Raw genomic sequence first — 15,462 nt, 5'->3', positions numbered from 1 at the left:
TTACTAATGTCCGGGCTATTTCCACAATCTGTAGGGCACCAGAAAGGTTAAAATGACACTATCAGTGAGTTATAGCACAATGCAGCCTGAGCTTTGCTTTGGTCTGTTAGATAAAGGTATGACTATGGAAGCTTTGAAACATTTTTTTTTTTTTACCTCCTCTACATACATCCTCCGATCAACCTTGTTCTGCTGTCTTGGTCAACATAATATTTAAACAGCATCTCAGGCAAAGTGCTGTGTTTGATATGCATGTGGCAGGTAGACATGAAAAGCTTGTTGTTCATTGTCGAGTGCTGCCCTCTTCATTTGACATCATATTATTAGCCAGGAGAGCCTGAGCTGGTTCCTTCCTTTCTGCCTCTTCTGGCTAAATTCCTGCCGTTCCTTAAAAGTCCCTTTCAGAGCTACTCTCAATTGTTTAAAAAGTCAAAAATATGCTAATCGCCTCTGACCCCCTGTGGAATCGTGAAACGTTGAATAAGTCACGCCGGAATTCATGTAAAATATGAGAAAATTCTTTTTAAAATATATCCCCGATGCTTCAAAAGTCTGTACTTTCCTCTTTTCTAGGCGGTGTGCATGAAGGAGGTTGAACCCACTCCAAGTCGCCGGCGTTTCGGCGGCAGCCACGCGTTCAAGCCGACCGCGGTCTAAGTACAACATGTGGCACATTAGCATTCCTAAAAGTCACACTTTAATTGGTTGCAGATTAAAGTTAATTGATTTAGCTGATAGTTTTAAGGCTCCTGGAGATAATTAAGTGCAGTGTTGAGAATTTTGATATGTTGACATTTTGAGAATGAACAACCTGTAACGTGTGGATACAACACGGCGTTAACTAACATCTTAATCATGCAAATTGAAAAACACGGCTGATTTAATTATCGCTGGTCCAATCATTGGTCCTCATTAATTACTTTGGGCTTATTTATTCATAATCACATATCTTTTCCACTTACTTCCCAATTATGCAGGACGGTCTCTCAGACTCCCGCTGATATAACAAACCCTAATTCTATTCCTGCTTCGTTAGAGGATGCATGTAATAGGACACCGATGGGACGGAGGGACAAATGAGCATTCAAGGTTGAAGAGAAGCAGCAACATGACAGGGAAAAATGAATATTTCAACTGAATTTTACACAGAAGTGATGCACACACTGAACTAATAACACCACTACCAACTGGCCAACACCGAGTGTGTCTCATCTCAGACCGATCAAAGAATGAATGAGGAACATCTGCTGGAACAATAGATCCTCTCTTGGGGGTATGATCTCTGATGAGTTAGCTTGCGTCTCAAAGGGAAATCAGATCTCATCAGACTGGTACCCTGGGACAGCAGCGGTTTAAATCGCACGCTTTGTTTCACGTTCTGAGTCATTTCTGGGATACTGTAGGGAGTGTTGAGCCCAAACATGTTGCAGGGAGGGATTTAGTGCAACGCCTGTCTGGTCTGGGTGAATTGCGCAGGACGGCATTGGCCTTCTATTAAATGTGAACCATATTTAATAGATTTTTACAAATGTTTCCACCATATCAGACTGGAAATGTTTCATATGTTCTTTACTTAGTAACTCTGCTAAGTACAGATTTTAATATATTTACACGAGAACTTAGTACGACTATAACCAGTGGCTATTTTGTAAACAGAGACTGCTTTAGGCAAGTAGGCACCTGCTAGCAGCTAGCTTCAGGCTCCAGGACTAACCAACCAGGGTTTAGAACAAATCAACAGGAGTAGAGCTCTCTACTCCTGATAAGACAATAACGGCTCATGATATGATAAAAGAATCTGAAGTTCAAAATCCTTAAGGGTAAGCTCTCAGAGAGGGATTGTTGTGTCAGTACTCTGTCTTTATGTCATGTGTATATTCCAGATTTTCTTTTATAACAATTCATTCTGTTGCTGGACATTGAAAGTCAATGTAAAAAGTATGGCATGGGTGAAAAGAGCAGCAAACCAATAAATTAAAGCACAGAACAAAAATACTATATGATCATCTTAATTATAATTAGCTGAAGGCTTTATCTCATAAAAGCTGCTTATTGTTGTGAAGCAGTTCATGGTATACCAATGAATTCAACTCTGAAGGTTTCAGGCAGTGTACTGTTGGGAGTCTTATGAGAATTGTGACTGCTGATTTTGTTCCACTGAAAACATTTTTGTATACCAGTGTAAGTCTTTTGACTCGGCAGCAGTCCTTGAACACAGGGTATAATTTTATAAATAAAGACAATAGAAAATACATTACTTTCATGTTCAGACAGAAAAAGTTTGAATTTGTCTGTTTTTTTTGCATCTAAAACTCACAAAAGGGAACTGGTTGAAGCATTAGCATGTAATGCAACAGCATCACCTTTAACCACAGAGTGTCACAACTTGCAGACACTTTTTATTACAGTTTAAAGTTTTACAGCTTTTGTTCAGCTTGGATCTGTTGATTCTGCATTGAACATACTTTTTGTGTGAACCTCCTTGTTGTTTCTACACACACTTCCAGTTGGCTCTCAAAACAAAACCAGAATGCAAGGTGCTGCAATTTTCAATGAAGGCTTAACATTTATATTCATTCTTATATTGCAATCCAGCTTGTGTCCTGCTCCCTGATGAAATCATATGAAATGTGGCAAATGTCTGTCGCACTTCCAAAGAAAAGAGCGTACCACACCCCTCAGACCGTTGACTCCACGCTCTTAATTCAAAACGATACTTCATGTCTCATCATATTAACAAGACATGGGCATTAATTTTTAAAGTGTTAAAAAAAATAATAATAAAAAAAATATATATATTTATATATATTTTTTTTTAAATTATTCCTAGAGTTAAAATTATTTCAAATTTATAGTGAGATATTTAGATACTTTTATATTAAGTTAGGTTTTAACCGTTTTTGTTGAACTAGTTTTCACTTTTGCTAATTCAGAGCTAATTTCACATTTAGCTCTTTAGCATTTTTGCTAACTTTGAAAACATTTAGCATGCTTAATATCCCTTAAATTAATTTAAGACAGATTGTAGTTCTACCGTAAAAAAATCTATTGTGATGTGTGTGATTTCTGATTGAAGCTCCACTGTGGTCAGTTAGCCTAAATCAGCTGCAGTTTCCAAGCTTCTGGAACTCTTCCCATCGACTTCCCCACTCATCTCCTTCAGACTAGCCAGCAGTAATTAGCAAACACCTGGTGGAACTGCACATCAGCTGAGTTCATTATGAGCTGCTTCTCAGTGTAACGTCTGTAAAAACGTTGGTAAAGGGTTAATAGAGAAGCCATGTTATGAAGACTTCCTGAAGGCAGAGTTCCAAAAAACTTTTTAAAGAGACAGAGGCCTGTTTCAAAGCGGACTATTTCAAGGTGCTAAATTACAAAGTCAAATTTCCCTTAAGTTATATTTGATACATACATCTGAACTTTTGCTCTAAAATGGAACGATATGCCTGGAAAATATAAGTGGGTTTTGCATTTTCAACTCAGATTCACTTTTACAAGTTCACCCTTTCTATTCATTGACCTTACTAAGAGATTATGAATAAAAAACCTTTAAAAAAACACAATCTGGAAACCTTGAGCTCATCCACATCTGTACTTCTAAAAGCTTCTCAAACTCCTGTCTGACTGCTTCTAGTTAACAGGTCTGGAGAATTCAATATGTTGCTCTTTTCCAAACATAAGAACTCTCTGTGTTGACTGTAAGATGCTCATCTCTTCGCCACACTCCAGTTTCATTCACCGCATACACTGAATGTCACAGAAAGGGAGTCAATTGATATCGTTCTGTTTCGGTGAGGCAGCGGCTGTGGGTGAAGACGAGTGCTCACAGAGGAAGTCTATGATTAGAGGAAGAAAGACATCAATAGACATTGATGGCCGTAAAGAATAGAGTGAGTGCCGGGGTAATGACACTTTGCTTTTAATAGTGTTCATTAAGAATACTAGCCACTTGGTTAACAAGAATGAGAAATGGGTTCTGCCATTTATCGCCATGCCATGAACATGGGGCGGTGACAGGGAGAGCTCTTATCAAAAAACGAGAGATAAAATCACGCAACAAAAACCATACAAAACTGTCCTTGAAGTGCAAAAAGAAGCAGGCCTCGGTCGTAGCTGATTCTTTTCATTCTGTTTTTTTCTCCTTAGAACAGATCAACCCTCGAAAAAACACAGTTTGAAAGAAATCACATTTTAAATGGGTAGAAATCCCAAATGTGGCATATTTACCAAAGATTCTCTGAGAACTCACCGTTCTCATGTAAGCCCTCCTGCAGACATATGTGTTTGAGGTTTTTCTTCTTTTTAATCTTTTCGTTTTTTAACAAGTAGAAAACAGCTTTTTCAAATACATTGACAACTCATCAGGGCTGCACAGTGGTAGAGCTGCTGCCTTGCAGCAAGAAGGTTCTGGGTTCAATTCCCGGCCCCGGCCTTTCTGCATGGAGTTTGCATGTTCTCCCTGTGCATGCGTGGGTTTTCTCCGGGTACTCCGGTTTCATCCCACAGTCCAAAAACATGACTGTCAGGTTAATTGGCCTCTCCAAATTATCCATAGGTGTGTGTGTGTGTGTGTGTGTGTGTGTGTGTGTGTGTGTGTGGTTGTTTGTCCTGTCTGTCTCTGTGTTGCCCTGCGACAGACTGGCGACCTGTCTAGGGTGACCCCGGGTGTACAGAAAATGGATGTATGACAACTCATCAAAAGGTAATCTGGGAATGTTTATGTTATCAATAAATAAATTCTCAAAATTGCACCATGAAAAAAACAAAACAAAACTGTTTTTGAGGGAACAAAGCAGCCAGTAGTGAAATGAGTAAATGCCTGTGGGGTGATGAAGGGTGTGGAGAAACTGTCTTTAATTAGAGAAATCCAAGTCAATGGGAGAAATCAAAGTCAGAGCAGTGAAGAGAAGTGAGAATGTGTGGAATTGCGTCACAGTCCAATGGCAAGTTTCCAATGAAATAAGAATTTTGATATCTTTAAAAATTATGAACAATTTTAGTCTACACTTTGAACTCATGCTCATACAGAAATCAATACAGACATGTTTTTTAATCTCATAAATGACATGATTTAACATTTCAGAAAAGATGACTCAAGTTTATGGTTTAACCACCTTCCACCACTTACTTCTAACACTTTCATTAGTAAATTAAATGTTTTAAATGTAAAAATTACCAGCAATAAGGCAAATTAAGTTGTAAAGAGCAAAACCTATTCATTAATAAAAGACTACAATTGTTTGGGATAATAAATTAGACTGAGTCACAGCATTTCAGCATAACTGGCAGACCTGTCAGGGATCTTTTTTTAATAGAAATAAGCCACAAAAAGCACAATACTCACCAAGAGGTGTCATTGAAGTCAGTCTGACTCTGAGTTTCAGTTGAGGTGTGATTTCCTGAAGTGTTTCTTTGCTAAATAAGTGATTTAGAAAACAGAAAGAAGCAGAAAAACCCCCCTCAAAATTTCACACATTCCTCAAGATACGTTACATTATTATGAATTCATTCTCATAACATATCATGAAAGGCAAGACGAATCAGTAACATTCACTTAAAATTTTATTGTGAGTTAGGTATTTCTATGTAAACTTTCACTTTATTTTATGTAAATAGGACACAAAGTAACATAATCTTAAACTGTTACATACTCACTCAATTCAAATGCTATTTGCTTTTGACAGAATATTAATTTGCAGTAACCTCTGGGAATTTCCCATAAATTCATTTATTCTCCCATGTGTAGATTAAACCGATTTGCTCAGTTAAATATGGAAAAGTCCAGATGATGATGTCATGAAGGCCTTTCAATGCAACACGTGGAAACAGAATGGATTAAAAATATATGTTATTGTTCCACAGCGGGGAAATTCAGGTGGAACAGCAGCACTGAGCCATGTAGGTCCACAAAGACTCTACCAGAGGCCTGGGAGCTTGAGGGTTCTGCGCAGTATGCGCCTGCGCAGCTGTGCCTAGAACTGCACATTTCTGGACTAAGATATCTGATGTTGTTCCTGGGATCTGTTTTAGCCACTGCTCCAGTTTGGGGGTGACTGCCCCGAGGGCCCCGATGACCACAGGCACCACTGTGGTCTTCACCTTCCAGGTCTTTTCCAGTCCCTCCCTGATGCCCTGGTATTTCTCCAGTTTCTCGTGCTCCTTTTTCCTGATGTTGTAGTCACTTGGTATTGCTACATCCACCACAACGGCTTTCCTGTGTTGTTTATCCACCACCACAATGTCCGGTTGGTTTGCCATTACCATTTTGTCTGTCTGGATCTGGAAGTCCCACAGGATCTTAGCAGGTTAGCTACTAGATACCAACATGTACAGGTTCCTGAGTCTGTCTCCTGCTGCCTCCTCTCTACTTTTATTACTGCTGGCTGAAATAAATTCACACTCAATAAACATTTTCTCTCATTTAAGACCAATTGTTGCCTTTTTTCCCTGCCGCCTTTTTTTCATATATTCTTTATATTGTCAACTCAATCACAGTTTATTGCGTGCCATTTCCTCGCTCTCTTTATATTCACGTCAGGATTAAGTCAAATATTTCAATTTTGAAAGACTGTAAATATGTGCAGGCATTGAACACTGAGGGATTAAATACTATACAGTATTTTGCAAAAACAAATATGAGCAGCTGTGATTGGACATGCTCATGTAATTGGCCAGGGGTGAATTCTTAATCAGACAAAGTCTGAGGATTTAGGCCGAATAGGACCGTCAGCTGACATTTGAGCTGTTACTCAGGCACACAGTCTGATTAGTATTTAAGCCAGCAGTTGTCAGACAGTCAATCTGCGGTGGCCACCTCACCTCACTGGGCGTGACAGCCTTCAACCGTGTCTGGTCCACTGGCTGCTCCAGTCTTTGACAGAAAAGTCCGGACTGTTAAGTCGCCTCTGCTTTGGGTACGGCGCAGCTAACGTCACTGACAGCTGCAGAAAGGAGAGAGCTAATCAGCCGAAGCCTGCGTGAGCCGAGAGCGACAAGGCAACAAAAAGGGGAGCCAGAATCAGTGCGTGCAGGACTGACGCCGCGCTCAATGGGCAGGAAGCTCTGGACAGGTCAACTTCCTCTGAACATCTGCTTTGTGTCTGTAACACAGAACTCGAAGACAAGAAAGTGCAAAATGTTAACATGACCAGAAAATAAAAGTTTCTCTTTAGGTAAGTAAGTTAACTTTACTTCCAAAGCTCCTATCACATTCACTAAAATCACAAGTTTTTTTTTTTTTTTTACAAAAGCAGAAAAATTTAAAATAGGAATATAAAAACTTATGTGAAAAAGGAAGCAGTCTGGTTAACAGTCTTTTGGTATAACAATGTCATTAGCTGTTTCTTAAAAAGTCAGTGGACAGCATGCAGAGCAGCAGTTATTTATATCATTCAACAATCATCTATTCTACCCATTCAGCTTTCAAGTATCCCAGAAACTTTTGATCATTCATAGAACGATTCTGAAAAAATCCATCTTTGGAAATGTGGATTGTGGATGCTAATGTTAGCATTAGGGATGACTGTGCTGCTGCTACATGTTTAGCATTAAAATGCTATTTTATTAATCAATTTATTTAATTCTTTATTTCAAACATGACATCAGTATAAAATAGCAGACATGAAAAAGGAAAGAATAGACATGTTTTTGCCCACCACAGTAATCTTAATATGTTTGAAAAGGAGTAGGAAGATGTAAGAAAAAACATTTAGGTTGGAATAATTTTGTTAATATCCCAATTCTTTTTAGCACAATTTAAATACGTCATTAGTCTTTTCCAGCGTCTCATCAGATTGTTTTTGAAGCAAACGTTAAAGAAGAGGCTTTGTCGTAGAACTAAAATTAAGCAAAATATCAAAAGAGAAACTTAGATTTTTCAGTTTCCAAAAGCTTCAAGATACCATGATCATTTGTTCAAGCTGTTACAGTATAAATGCTATGAAAAAATGTCCAACTGTTATTCAATTCAAGGAGGAGAAAGGTTCTCCGTCTTCTCATGTCCTTCCGTCTTTTATTGTGGGAAGATGTCAGCTGTAACTCTAGCATCGAATTGATCAATCTGGTAACATCAGCCAAGCTGCTGCAGGACAGATTGAAATGGCTTAATGAAGTGCAACCAGGCTGACATGAGATCATCATTAGCCGCGTCTCCATTACAAATGTGCTCAAAACTTTGTCACTATTCAGCTAATGTTCAAAAACACAATATTGCAATTGTGTTGCTTCCATTAAATAAGAAACACAATTAAAAATCACACGTGAATAAGTTTGTTCAACGCAATAAGTCATTTGAAACAAGAGGCGCCATGATACTTCAACTACTTCCTTTTGACTTCTTAGTGGTCTGTGTCCATGGCAACATCCAGTGTGTTTCCATTGCAGTTTTGCAAAATAAACCAATTTGAATCCAACCAAAAAAGGCCCACCTCAGGAGCAAAAAACTTTATCAAAAAACTAAATTATTTCCGTGTTTCCATTTGTGATGTCAAATTGCGCAATTATATGATCAATGGAAACGCAGCTAGTGTGTCCATACTGCAAAGTCTGCTATCCACTTGACCTACGGTTGTAATAATAAGCCATATCTCCTGAAAAACATGTACAGTCTGATTTTATTTCTTCTACTCATCCTGGGTGCTTAACGTTTTAATCATTCAATGTATTAGAAATGTCACTTTATGGGTGATGAATGAGTAAAAATGAACATCTTTACATACCTTTAGTTTGGTAACCATATAGAAACATGGCATTTCCTCCAACAGGCACGAAAATCACTTCCAGTATAAAGTTAGAAAACGCAATAATTATATTAATCAACACTCACACTTAAGGTTTGATTTTTGACATTTCCTGACCTTTAGCACATACAGCAGCACAGACTCACTACTGACTTAACAATAAGGTGTAAGACTGCAAACACAAACCCACCGTTCATGTAACTTTATGTCTTCAGAGATACACTGCTGAAAGAAACCACGTTTCTACCTATTCAACTCGCTGTATTGTGAGTAAGTGGCAGAACGTCCTACAATTTAAAGTTGTAGAACGTGGTACCGTCGAAACAGCTTGCAGATTGGTAACTTTTAAATCTCACGGGACTCGCAGTCTCTAATTCGTAATTGGGATGTGTCGCTTACCCTGCGAGGCTATTTCAAGAATTCAGAAAACACGCCGTTCGACTGAATGTTAAAAGAGAGAAAAGGCGACCAACAGTCCTGCAGGGACTGCACAGCCGCACCAGAAAACTCTTCAGCAAATTTAATTGTAGCAACTATAAACTTGTTCCTGTGAGTATTATGTAATAAAGACTCTGCTCTAACACAAAATTAAAAGCACATTTTCTGTTCTCCTGGCTGGAGAAGTCTTAATGGAAAAAAAAGCATTATATTAATGTTAACACCCTAAGTCGTGTTGTTTTCAGTGTCTTACTCCGTTGTTTGATGATAAATTGCCACTTTTCCCAACTCTCCATCGAACTCCCAGTGCATTCGGTTTCCCATACACTGTCAATTTCACAGTCCAAAAAAGCTTATCCCTCGCTGCGGCATGCAGAGTTGCCTTTGTTCTTTGCGAAATAACCAAAAAAAGCAGCCAAGTGTGAAGTGCTGTTTGATGACAAACACTGGGAAATACAGTCAAGTATGGTATCATGACAAATTAGCAGATGAAGCAATTTGCTGCAGCTTTTAGATCCTATCTGACAAATAGGCTTAAAAGTAAGATATAAAAAAGAACAAAGGGACATGGAAATCAAAAATGACGTGTTGAGCGTAGCAACAAGAGAAGAAGGGCAGAGCAGGACAGCAGCACATGGGAAGAGGGTTGAGGAGAGAGGAAAGCGCCGGGACAAACACATCGAGGCTATTGATTTATTGGAGGGTATAGTCTTAGAGACAGGAGCAAGATTGATCAAATGGAAGGTTATCCTTACTCACAAAGGCAAGCTGTTTGCCAATAGCTATCACAGCAAACTAAAATGGTTCAAGGGATCCTTGACATTCTCCGACACTGCAGACCCTGTTAGAGGCCCGTTTAGGAGATTTTGTAGGATATTTTAGAAAACAGTGAATAAAAGGTTTTCAACACACTTGTATAGTTTATACTCCTATTAGAAGGGCACCATTGTCTGTTTTCCAGCATTATAGTGCCATTTTATAGCACAATCAAGTAACTATGTTTCCTTCATGTGTTATAAAAATGCTGTATGTGGTGTCAAATATGGCGTAAGAGAAAGTGACTTTGCAATTAAATGTTTTGAAATCGGGACTCTGTCTCTTTAAGAAACTTCTACTCCTTCCGTGACACTGTTGTGATGTTTCTCCTGAAGGCCTCTGCCTTCAGGAGAAACATCACAACAGTGTTCATCCATTATATCGTTTGCAACCGTTCTACTGAGAAGTAGTTAGTATAATGAGCTCAGCAGACGCCCAGTTCCTACAGGTGCTTGCTAAATGCTGCTGCCACTAGTTTGGAGGAGCTGAGTGGAGGAGCAGCGGCAATTTAAGCAGGTTCCAAAGATGAGTTGATGTTTCTTACTTTAAACACGAGAATCTGACTCTCAATGACTGACTTTCAATGACAAACTGACGCTTGTCAAACTGTGACAGAGTTCATGGCTGCTTTTGTAAGACACTGTGTGACACTTTCTGGTGTTCATTTTTGGTTCTACTTATCTAAATAGAGGAACTAGAGCAGAAAATTTCAGGTATGTTCTCATGTGTAAAACATCTAAATTGGAAAATGGATGCTGAATACAAGCAGTGCTATTACACTTTAACTTTATACCCCATTAATATTTCAGGAGGAAGTCTTCCCTGGGCTTATTCTTTTACAGACCTGTTTGTGGATACCTGCGAGTTCAATATTTAGGTCCCATTAAAACAAATTGTGTGATTCTTGAGCAGCCACTAACAAGGCACTAATGTGATTGGGATGCAGTCTGGTGCTGGGCAACTATCCCAGTTTGTGGGATTCTTTTTTTTTTTTTTTTTTTTTTACAAAACAGCTGGCAGAAAGTCTGAAAATAAATAAAACCAGAGTTGTTTACTTGATATTTCCTCTTTTGGTTGGATTTGGATATGTAATGAACAGCTTGAAGAGTATGTGGGAATTACTCAAATGAAAAATGAACTGTCTGTGCTGGTAAGCCAAGTCTGCTAGTTAGTGTAGCAGCATTAATAACAATAAAAATCACTTTATTATTATTATTATTATTATTACCATTATACATTTAGATTGTTTAATAACTAAAGCAAAGTTCATTAAATGATTCAACATTTCTATGTAGTCACACATGGTGACATTCTCCAGGAAAGCCAACAGTTTGCAGCATAAGGACATGAACACAGTTCAGTCTATAAAACTGATTCATAAAGGGAATAAGAAGTAGTTGAATATGTTGGCCTAGATATGTTGTAATATTCCTATTAACCAAAAAGTTGCTGTGTCTAAAATGTTAAAACTCATGCTTACTTCAAAAATCTTATATTCTTACGTTTTTCACCTACAGAGCCTGCCAATTTTTATCCGTGCAACACGATACATGCATGTATTGTGACGGTAGTTTACAGTGAACTTACGCATATAAACAAAAAAATACAAGTTAAGGTCATGGAGGTTGAAGAGAGCAGCCCATTAAAGGTCTGGATTGAGTCAAACTGTCTGAAAGTTTTCATGGAACACAGGGAATACAACAAACACAATGGTTTTGTGATATACTGTTACTATTTTAGCTAGAGCTAACACGTTTAGCAGGAGCTAATGTGAAGCTAACATAATTTTGAAGCCCATGAAAGTCTTTGTAACACACCATTCTAACATATCTGAAAAAGATGTTTTGAATCCATTGCTCACCTTAAACAACTTGAGTAAGAAACTGGAGTTATTCGCAGTATAAACGTTCCTTTCTGGTTGGCACTTTCAAGCAGCAGCAGAGAAATCAAAAGCTTTTTCGTCTGATTCGCTGCTATTCATCCTCCTCATTTTCATTTCTCCTTCTCATTTCTGTATTGTCTTTGGTTTCAATGAGTTCCTGTTCAAATTGAAAAGCTGAATGCTATTCATTGCGCAAGAATTCAAAAATTACTGTTCTGGCTAGATGGAGCTAGCTCTAGCATACGTCATCTGTCCAGGACGCATCGCAGCAGCATGAACAAGTTGTCGACATTCGCATGACAATATTTTATTTAAATTTATTCAAAAAAACAACCAACCTACAATACTTTTACTTAAAAAGGTGTTTCTCACATATTATCTATGGTTACAAGTTGTAACCAGTTGTTAACACTGAATATATCCCAAATTAAACAAATAATTTTTTTAACAAAAATGATTGTGTTCTTTATTGATTTGATAAAGTGGAAACATTTTCTTGAACATACTTTTCTCTCCTCTGTTGACTTCGGCCTCTGCTCTCATATTATGAAGAATCACCATCAGGTTTACGGCCCAGTTTTACATTTTCAACCAGGTGAAAAATAAGCCAAAAAAATAAAAGATAATATATCCAAACAAAAGTACAGTATGTTGATTAATATTGTTGCCGTAACAGAACACATCAGTGAACGGTAAAATGTTGGCAGTGAAACTTTTAAGCCAAGTTAATTTAAGCCGACTTGAGTTTTCTTTTCTGATATCGTTAAAAAAATGACAACATATTCAAATTAAAAATAAAGTTCAAATATTGTTTTGTACTTTGACTGTAAACCACTTATGCAGAATCTATTGGTCTTTCATAAAGGAAATTATACATTTTAGTTATTGTTTTCTATTATCAGTCTACATGAATATTTATTATTGTTAAATATATGAATTGTTATATAAGTCCAGTTTACACACAAATTATTTAGCAGGAGAGAATATTTTTAATGAGGGTCATTAAATACTTAATTGTACTCAATCAACAAGGTAATTTCAGAAAACTTTTAATTTTTAAAATCATATTCCTCACTTAATGACTACTATTGGTGTTGACTGATCTTCACTCAGTCCATGTGATTACTTTTCCTAACAGAAACCATTAGGTCAGTCAAAGCCCAGGTCATAATTGTTTAACTGTGTATTGATAAAATATTTTTCATATTTAATTTGAAAGCTGTGAATTTTAGACAAAGCCATCATGGAGCTAAAACCTTTGACTCTGAAAAGATCTGCAGTGTCATGTGAAGTGTTGTTGAAATTCTGTGTTGTCCCTCACAGCATGCAAAAATAAATTGCCAATTTAACCGGATCTCTGGCAAACAAATAAACGATTCCATTTTCACATCTGTAGTTTGCTTTTGTCTTTGAAGTTTTAAATAAGACCAGCATTCTAGCATCACAGTCGGGATCCAACAATTTTTTTTATTTCCTGCTGGTAGTAAGCAGTGCATGTAGACTATTATTAATATATTTTTTTTTCCAATGTAAGAAGGCAAAGGTGTTAGAAGTATACCAAATAGCACTGGGACATTCAAATCTGTGAAAAAAATGTGTTTTATGAAAGCCGCATTTTAGAAAAAATTGGTGGTTTTGAACTGAGCTTAGAGTTTCCAAACTTTAATAGCAGATGAATATTTTCAAGTGTTTATTGGGGAAAAGTTCCATGTTTATAGTGACAGCTAAAGACAGCTTGAATCTGCTAGTTGAATCTGTTAGTTGTCATGCCAGGGCACTAGATGGCGCTGTGATTTCAGCATGTAGTTTTAATATTTTAGCTCCCACCTCATTTAAAAAACAATAAATCCATCTCATCCCCATGTACCACATATGTTTCTTCTTAGAAACAAATATATATATATATATATAAAAAATTCCCTTCTCACCCTCCGCGGGTGGTCTGTTTCATCCTCTCTGGGGCTACATACCCAGTCTCTGGGCGGGGAGTTGTAGTTGACTCCCTTCTGACCTGGCATCCTGGCTCCTTCCCGTAGCACTTGTGTCGTACCTCGTCAATCTCAAGTTGTGACAGCAGTTGCCGTTTGCGGATGTTGGAACACTTCAGTTGGAACACTATATATATACAGTGGTGGAGAAAGTACTCAAAAAATGTACTTAAGTAAAAGTACAAATACACAGACACAAATGTACTCAAGTAAAAGTAAAACTACCACATTAGCATTTGTACTTAAGTAAAAGTAAAAAAGTACTGGCTTTTAAAAATACTTAAGTATTAAAAGTAAAAGTGCTTGCTGAATGGATTACCTAATCGCTAATATCATTAAGTGTCCCAATCATATTTAATTTTAATACATTAGAAAACAACCTGCTGAATACTATTAATCAATCATTAATCATTTTGTCTAGATTAATGTCAAGTTGTCAAAACAAAGACATTTTCAATAATGTCAACTTTGTATTAAAAGTGTCATGACGCTTTATGACAACAGTCATAAATATTTATGAAGACTTATTCATGTCCATGACAGATGTTTATGACGGTGTCATGTCAGTCTTATTCACCTGCCTTCAAATAAAGTGTTACCGGCTGGGTTTATGTAGCATTTGATTTTAACAAAATATTTATACCTGTATTTCATAAAAATAATGGTAGACTTTCGGCATTTATTTCGAAGTATTTTGATCCTGTTTACAACTATGATTTTCATGTTCAAAAGCAATTTTTTATGTTCCATCTTATAGTAATAACTTAACAAAACTGTTTATTTGACTTCAAAGACTAGAGTCAAAATGGCTTTACATTTAATTTATACGTTGAAAATTTGTATAGTAAAATGCAATAAATTAGTTGTGATGTACAGAAGATAAACAATAGCAAGCTCAAGAATATGTTTAGCTCTTAATATATAATAGTAACGGTTAGTTATAAAGACTAGATGACGTCAATTTATGGTCTTAAATTGCAAAATAAAGTCTGCAAATTGATTGCAGAATGGTTTCATTTTTACATCACTTTGCATGAGCTACTTTCAAACTAAGTGTTTTGTGTTCTACAAATACATTTCCTGTGGACTTAGAATTTAATTTTGTTTCAAAATTATGTTAAGAATATATTAAATACATTAACTTTAATATATTTTACACTATAATTAACATATGGTATAGAATACAGACTTCAATGGTTTGGAGGACAAAAGTATTTGGAAATGTCCAAGGTTTTTAAAAAAAAAAGTTTGTGAATGCATCACAAAAGACAGAGTAAAAAGAGAATTTCAGTTTTGGGTTAACTAAATATTGGTAAATTTGACATAAAAACTGTTAAATTATGGAAATTTTTTTGATGGAAATTCTGAAAAAAATAAATAAAAATAAAAAATACAGAAAATGTCCTGGTAATTCTCTGCCATGATATTTTCAGTGTTTTTTATAGAATTTCCATCAGAAGTTTCCCGTAATTTAACAGTATTTTATTTCAAAGTTTTCCATAAAAAAACAGGGAAATGTCCTGGTAATTTCTGTCAGTACACTTTCTCGTTTTTTATGGAATTTCAGCAGAATTTTTCCGTAATTTAATTTTTTTTCCCC

The sequence above is a fragment of the Poecilia reticulata genome, chromosome 3 (genome assembly GCF_904066995.2).
Source record: "Poecilia reticulata chromosome 3, P_reticulata-male-v2, whole genome shotgun sequence".
NCBI lineage: Eukaryota > Metazoa > Chordata > Actinopteri > Cyprinodontiformes > Poeciliidae > Poecilia > Poecilia reticulata.
The sequence above is the reverse complement of the archived record's forward strand: the minus strand, read 5'-3'. Positions refer to the sequence as shown.